Raw genomic sequence first — 8,176 nt, 5'->3', positions numbered from 1 at the left:
CGAACTCTTTCGTTCCCTCTCTCTCTCTCCCCCCTCGACTCGAATTCTCGCCCCCTCGATCGGGGATAAAACCGGCGCTATGCGGAATATCCAGAACACGGCGTTTCCCGGCGGTGAAAACTTGCTCCCCGGTGGGCAGCTGCCCCCGTAATTCCAACCTCGCTATTCAGGAGGAGAGGCACGAGTTGTACACCTGTACGTGTGTACGTGTGTACACGGTCAGATCCACTCCACCATGGGCAAAGGGGGAGAAGGAATCGCGCGCGTGAATATTCGCGTGGACAGGTAGGTGTATACGGTGCGCGCGGGTATAAATATACGGGGGACAGGAGGCGTGCCTATTTATAACGGTGATATCATCGACGATTACCTACGCTTTCGCGTGGACAATCGTAAATTCTGTTGGCAGAAGGGTGCGGGCCGATTTGAGACCGAGTATCCTTCTCTCTCTCTCTCTCTCTGTCTCGCTCCTCCATCCTGGACCCGGTATCTCTCTCTCTTTCTCGCGAATCTAAGTTGTCTCTCTTCCTCCGCGAGAACGCCATTATTATGTCCGTGCGGCTGGACCCGGGTGTGACTCAAAAAAGACTTGGAGAGACGAGTTCGACGAGGGAACCGCGTGTAATTTAAGGTCGATTCGATGGTTCGATAGGCCTCGAACGTGGGCACGGTGGATCTTAATATAATAATATAATAAGATTGATATATAATGTATAAAATGTATAATATATTTTAACGTATAAAATTTACCTCCATCGCGTTCCACGGTCGACGTTACACTGATTCGACCGTGATTCTACGCAATTCCTCGACTTTTGTTTTGTTTTCGTAAATGTTGTGTTTACATACGTTAACGTTTCGCAGAGATATAAGAAATGTTTTGATTTTCGAGTGTCGACGATTGAACGTGTTGTTATTACCGGATTATGTTATTCGAAGTATTTATACATTCTTTATATATATATATATATATATAAGGACGCGTGTACTACAAAGTTTCGTTATTTTCGTTCGAAAATAATTAATTATTTGGTATTATAAGCTTGTTCTCGTTTTAACCGTTATTAATCCTCTTGAAATTTCTCCTCTTTTTCCCTCCGCTAATAACACGGAGCACAACTGGTGTTCTGACAGGAGTAAGAGGCTCGTTACGACATTTTATCGCGTATGCCAAACATTGTGCCCATACGGTGCAATAATTTCGACATTCCACGCTGTGGGGAACACGTTTCTTCCAAAAGAAAGAAGAAAAAAGGAAAGGAAAGAGAATTTCATCTCGAGGCGCCTCGAGATTCCACGCGGAATCGAAAATCCTCGAAAAAAATTCCGAGAGGAAGCGGGTCGTGCGAGGATCATCTAACCAATTCGAACGATTCCGTGTTATCCGCGATTAAGACATTCGGTAATTTAAGTAATCGAGGAACACGATGTGCAAGTGTAATTATCGGTCGTAGGGGTACGAAAGGGGTCAACGAAATTCGAAAACGAGCAGGGGCCATAAAGATGCGCGTAGAGAGTTTCGTAATGGAAAATTATGTCAAAATTATACCGGGCGGCATGGGCCGAGAAAAGACCTCGTTTCCAGCCAGTGGCGAGCCGATAACCTCGAGACTTAACCGCGCTCGAGGAGCCGCTTAATGAGACATCTTCATTAATGAAACGTCCCACGCGACGAGCCTTATTTTCCATTATAACAGCGGTCCAGCTTGTTTTTGTCTTTGCCCGCTCACATGTGAGGAAAAGAAGAACTCGTGGCGGCCAACATTTTCACCGCTTCACCGACCAAACGAATTTCGTAATGGCCGGCTAATTGGCCCCGCCGTCGATTAAAGCGATATCTCCTGGTTTCCTCTTAGGAAACCATCTTGTACGGCGAATCACGAAAATATTCGAATACTATTCACCCGTTTCGAAGAGGATTTCGATTGAAAGTATATATATATATATCTCTTTTTGAATACAATTTTGCTTGCACGATTCGACACGTTTTTCGTGAAAAATCCAATCCAATCCGATAATAGAATGGCGATATTCTTTGCTTTTTCTTACTCGTGTCTACGTCGATCTTTCGTTTAAATTAATTAAATAAAAAGCAGAATCGTAAATTTCTCGCCCCTTGACGGCCGTAAAAGCGGCTTTTACGGCCTCGTGCACGAGGGAACCGTGTCTAATGTAATCTCTCGTCCACGCGAAGTGAAACCCTAGATTTCAAAGTTTAAGTTCCGCCGAAAGGGCGCGAATTATTCAGCGGATAATCGGAGAGGAGGCGCGTAGGCCGAGTCGTTACCTCTTGACCACGCGTTCAACTCGCCGATGGAGGCGACTCGTTGACGATTTCACTTAGGACACTTCCCCGATGCTTCTCTCGAGTGCAAATTCTCTGTGTCCAACCAACGTTTTTTCCATCATTAAATAAGAAAAAAATTTTATGTAGAAATAGGCATCAATATCGAAGGAGTAATCGTTATCGTCGAATTAATATTCCTAAAGGCTCCATCTATTCTTGGCAATACAAGATTCATATATATATACACATTCTTACACGTTCGTTCCTTAAAAATTCCCCGATTCGCTGTACAACTGCAACTAATCCTTCTCCCTCCGCATTCTCGCCGAACAACTTTTTGATAAAATTATCCAACGTGAAAAGTGGAACACACGGTGTACGTTACACGTGTACAACTCAAACTTACTCGAATTTTAACGAGTCCCTCTTAACTTATCGCCATTCCATTTCGAGACGGTTGATTTACCACGCGCCGCCACGACAGATCCTTGATTCTCTGAAAAGATTCTTCCATCCGCGCGAATTCCGATCGCAGAAAAGACGACGCGGCCAGAAAGACGAGGAGGAGGAGGAGGAGGGAAGGCTCTCATAATCCCACACGTGTCGGGCATAAATTCGGGCGGCGATCGATTTCTCGGATCGGAGAAATAGTTCCGTTCTATCTAATTTATCGCGCGCGTGCACTCTCGAATTAACTTGGAACGCGAATAGAGATAACCAATCGGCCCCACTGCTCCACAATTCATACGATAGCGCGAAAAATAGCGGGGAAAAATCGGAGGCGGACACGTTTCGCCGCCCTGTACAGGGTGGACCACTTCGAACGGACTCTTTCATTACATTCGATCGGGATTTGGAGTTACGTGGAAATGTTTGAAGTAGATTCGAAATAAGTTTTTCTGATCCACGTATCCAATACAGAATTCAATCTTGTAATATCTTGCATGTCTCGTATATATATTTATTCGAAAACGTTGATTGTTCGATTCTTTGATTCCTTTCGACGAGCCTTCGAACTTACGTCGACGAGATAATCCTTTCTTTCGCCTTAAATCCATAACCGTTTAGAATTTAAAATTTTTTATCATCTATTTCTTCTTATCCGAGTTACCTTTTTCCTTAACAAATTCGATTACAACGCGATTATATTATATATAATAATAATAATAATAATAAAAATTTCCATCCAATCCCTATCCACTCTTATATTCTCGTCCAAAAAACGAAAGATTAATCGATTCCACCAGCGTATACGTCGAGTTCCCGGCCGTGATATCGGCGCGGGCCGCTTTCCATCGGTTTCGTAACATCAGCGTTTTGATAATATTACGCCGATTTTTCACGCCTGCCACCTCGAGGGATCGATCCCCGCGTCATACTTATAAATAAATCGCGCGCGTTATCGTTGCATATTCATACCCATCGACGTGGCTCCGGGTCCACCGTGGGCGAACCGGATCGAGATATGTCGAATCGGAGCCACGGCTGAAAGTATCGCATTGAAATCGCCGCGTATATATATATATATACACACACACACACACACACACGTATATACGTGTATGCACACAGCGGCCCGCCGCCTCGTCACCGTTAAAAATCCTTGCGACCGAGCCGAGTGCGTGTGCATTCGTGGCTCGCGCGAGAAAGAAAAAAGAAAGGAAGGGAAAAGAGAGGGAAAGAGACGCGCACACCTAGCGATGCTTACGCGCGCGGCCCACGCACGTAACACGGTGTTTTATAATGGACCGGCGACGAGCCACGTGCCAATCCACCGACAATCGCGCCGACTATTTTCTCTCCTCGACTTTCCTACGAGAGAGGGTAACGGAGGTGGAGATGATGGGACGGCGGACTACGTGGGAGTAGGCAGTTGCGAAAGATTCGAATCTTTCTTAACATTGAAACTGTTACGGTTTATTACGGGTTTGTACTTGTTTCTATTCGTATAACACACTTGTTTCGAAACGTCGTGAAACGATTACGCTTTAGCAAGGATAGTTTCAACGACGCTTTGTCGATTGTCGAGTAATTGAAAATTGGAAAGTGAAACTTGTTGTTGTACTCGACTCGGATTCGAAAGTATCGAAACACTTGATTTCGTGGTGGTTAAGAGTAGTATTAGTAGTACTTTCCACGCAATGGATTCGAAAAATAAGCTAAATCCTTTTCTTATTTGAACAAGTTGTAAATGAGTACGTTGCTCGATGATGTATTACATATTCCCGATAAAATTTATTAAAACTCTTTAAAGATCGTTTAATTCGAGTGTTTAAAAACTTGTTAAACTTCGCTGATGTGTCTGGTCAATTTTCCAGAGGTTTTGATATTTGATAAACGATATCTTACCGGATTTCTTCGTAACTGACGTTGGATAGAGAGAACTCGGTTTATACGAACGAGCTGTTTGCAATTCATACGTATGGTTAGACATTTTGATCGATTTGGTGAACGTTATTATGTAAATTAACATATTGATTTTAAACGAATTCGATCTTATTCGAAAATTTTCTTTCGTTTCGTTCTCTCTCTCTCTCTCTCTCTCTTTCTTTCTCTTTCTCTTTCTTTCGATCGAAATATAATAGCAGTAGATTAGAATCGGACAAGCGGGAGGAATTCGTGCATCGAAAGGAGGCACGTTGAATTGAAATTCAACAGCCACTGCGACGGGAGAACACATTGACACGGGAGGAAGGAAGTGACGATCGTTGGTATTCATCAAGGCTGCCCGATCGGGCGGGCTGGGAAAGAAGGAAGGAGGGGGCTTTGGAGAGGGATGGCTTCGAGAGAGCCAAAGAACTCCGTTGACCGAGTGGTGACGACGCTTAGAATCGTTTCTTAGACCGACGCCCACGCGCGACGAATTGAACGGGACACCGTCTCTTCCTTCCGCGCGCGTTCGTGCCAGGGAACGACGCCTAATCTCGATGGCGTCGAGAGAAGGATTGTCGACGACGATATCGATTTTATATATATCCACGTCTCTTTCGTTCTAATCTCCGCTAAAGTTTCGATTTTAAACCGAGTTCTCTCGATCCAACAACAGGAAATGGAATGCACGAAAATAATCGTAAATCAAATGCGATCGCGTAACGTTCGATGCAATTTCTCCGAGAGATCTCTCACGGGTCGGTTTCGTCATGTGTCGAGGATAGACGAGAGAGAGAGAGAGAGAGAGAGAGAGAGGGTAGAAAGGCCGGACGCGGGACAATTCCACGGCCCACGCGTCATTGTGGTCGCGGCAAATCGGTCGGCCACCTGGCCCGATGCAGCGTGTCACGGAGCCGCGCGCTGGCCTTCTCTTTTTCCTCTCGTTGTCTCTGTTGCACCGGTCCGTGCCGACTTCCATCGCTGCTGTTATTAGACGTTATCGTAACTCCGAACACCTGACGAGGACTGGCTACCTGGAAATATTGTCATTCCCAACGCGAAGCCCGTAACGAGCCGCCTATCCTTCTAACCGGCGCGGATTCATCTCTCGCAAGGATCTCTTTTATTCGATTTTATCGTGATATATATATATAGAGAGAGAGAGGAAGAGGCGAAATGCCGCCACGTTGCCATCTGGCTTGGAAGAAATATTCAATTTTGTTTCCGATTTTATAAATATATAAATTCATTTGAAAAATTGAAGCTACATTATTGCTTTTTCCTTTTTTATTTAAATGATGTGCATCGAGAAAGTAATTACTTATTAAAACGACGTTTATATTACGATTATCATACGTTTGTGTATTATATTAAAGTAACTTCAACTGTGAAAAAACGAGTTGAAAAGGTTATTAATAATAATTAATCGTAAATTCTAATAACCTTGTCTCCCATCATAGACTTGCCTCTCCATCATCCGCATTCCATTTTCTCTTTTAACAACGTTAGAGTTGCGTAGAGAGAGGGAGAATGAAAACCATTCGTCCTTAGTTTCTATAATAGAAAATCGATCGATTCAATTACAAACCAGTGTCTTCCACGAAGTGGAAAATTTCGCGATCAAACTGTACAAAGCTCGGCCAACGGTTCAAGGTCTAGCCATATAATAGTGAAAACTTCATAATTGGCCGTATACGGTCAGCTTCCCTTAGCGGGCCAGAGAGGCGATCCAAGGATCACGCGTCGATCCATAATCGCGCTGGATCCGCTGTTTCCGGGCCTCGAGACACGCGGAAGCGCGGTAGGCCGCGTCACGAGTATGGCCATTGGACGGGGGTAGGGGAGGGGGAGGAGGAGGAAACAAAAGGCATTGATCCTGAGCGCGCTCCTGCTTTTTTAATTCCTCGAAGCCGTTCCGCTCGTCGAGCCCCCGGCTTTAAACACCCGGCCATTATAGATCTTCCAGATAAAATCTGGTGTAATTCCTTCAACGAAGAAATTGACCGGTTCGCGTTCGACGAGCGGATGCCGAACCGGATGCCATCCGAGTCCCCGGGACTTCGCGCGATCGAAATTTCGCGACGATCGATTCCTCTTCGAGCCGTTCCTCGAGTGGAAACCATTGGCCATTCATGGATATCGTCGAACATTAAATCCCTCGACTTGGATCCTCTCCAACTGCTGCTTTTTTTGTTTTTTTTTTTCGTTAAAAAGGTCGCCTCTTGACGATGGATCTCTGATACGAAAGATCGAGTAAATCGTTTCAAGTCTACGATACGTTTCCTTCCTCTGATTCTACTTTGAGTTTGGTTAAATTAAAAGGAATCGGCTCATCTTCTTACTCCTCCTTAAACAGAATATTTAAAATGATTAGTTTGGGATCAGGGTGTATATATATTTGTTTCGATTCGATTAAAGATCGTTTGTCTTTCTTTGTTATTTCTGGCGAACAATTTGTTGAATGGCATCCATTTGACAAATCTTTTGATGGAATGGATCCCTATTACGAAACGGTGGAAATCTCTCGAATCTTCTTTTGAATCGTGGAGACCTTTGATCGGGTATGCGTTCCTCTCTCTCTCTCTCTCTCCCCGCGATAATCCTATTTCTGAGTAACAGGAATAATGAGTTTGAGCTGTGCGGTATGCGGTAAATTGAGATTGCGACAATTACTACCGCTGTTGTGTTGGCTGATTCTAGGCGAGCGTTATTACGAGATGTTTGCTAAGCGTTAAAATTGAGAATTGCTCATCGAGACTCCGCTCTTCTGTCGTAAAAGTGCAAAAATGGAGAAATTCGTCAATCGATCTAAATAAAACACGCGTGTACGTAAGATCGATGATAATAAGAGTAAAAAATGAAAATGACACGATTGTGTTATCGACGAGATTCGTTGAAACTGATGCTTGCCGTACGATTATGTACAATATTTTTCTTGGCACAAGAGAGAACCGATATTCTTGGAATATCGCCGACAAACAAAGCTCACATTGATTCAAATTCTGCGGGACATTATTGACGGTAAACACGCCGAAGGACACTGTCCGCGTTGGCTACGAATCCATTATACACCTCGCGATAATGAACAGGTTTATTTAACGTGATATCAACGACTGACCAATATATATATATATATATATACATACATAAGTTAAAATAATATAAATTGTCCGTAACGAGTTTCGTTGGCCACGAATCAAGCAATCTATTCCAAGCTGATCCAATAAATTTTCAATGATACGAATAAGATCCGTCCAATCCATCCAATCCAAACTTCGTATTAAAAAAAGGAACGAAAGGGAACGCGCGTTAAATCGTCTCACGTTCCGCGGCGCTTGCCCCATCCCCGTCGGCCCACAATTTCCCACATTAGCGGCGTAATGATGGCCGCCCGAGGCTCGTCCCCGAATCGCAACGTTGTTATTACCATTTCATTACCTCGCGGCGAAAAGGCGGCGAACGACGCGTAAATTACGCCGCGTGACATAAAGTACGGCCAATTTGCCCGGACCTCCACTA

General features: G+C 44.2%; 1 protein-coding gene and 1 long non-coding RNA gene across 2 annotated transcripts in view; one reads left to right on the top strand and one right to left on the bottom strand.

Moving 5' to 3' along the window:
* LOC116186505 overlaps window positions 1–795 on the bottom strand; it is a 3,588-nt gene extending 2,793 nt beyond the window's left edge. Inside the window, exon 1 of the long non-coding RNA XR_004151501.1 lies at window positions 751–795. This is a non-coding gene — a long non-coding RNA (uncharacterized LOC116186505). The remainder of the gene's footprint in view (window positions 1–750) is intronic.
* LOC102671395 (myocardin-related transcription factor B-like) overlaps window positions 1–8,176 on the top strand; it is a 134,923-nt gene that overhangs the window by 55,417 nt on the left and 71,330 nt on the right. The window lies entirely within an intron of this gene.

This window comes from Apis dorsata, unplaced genomic scaffold, assembly GCF_000469605.1.
Source record: "Apis dorsata unplaced genomic scaffold, Apis dorsata 1.3 scaffold_42, whole genome shotgun sequence".
Classification (NCBI taxonomy): Eukaryota; Metazoa; Arthropoda; class Insecta; order Hymenoptera; family Apidae; genus Apis; species Apis dorsata.
This window is presented reverse-complemented; position numbering and strand designations above follow the sequence as displayed.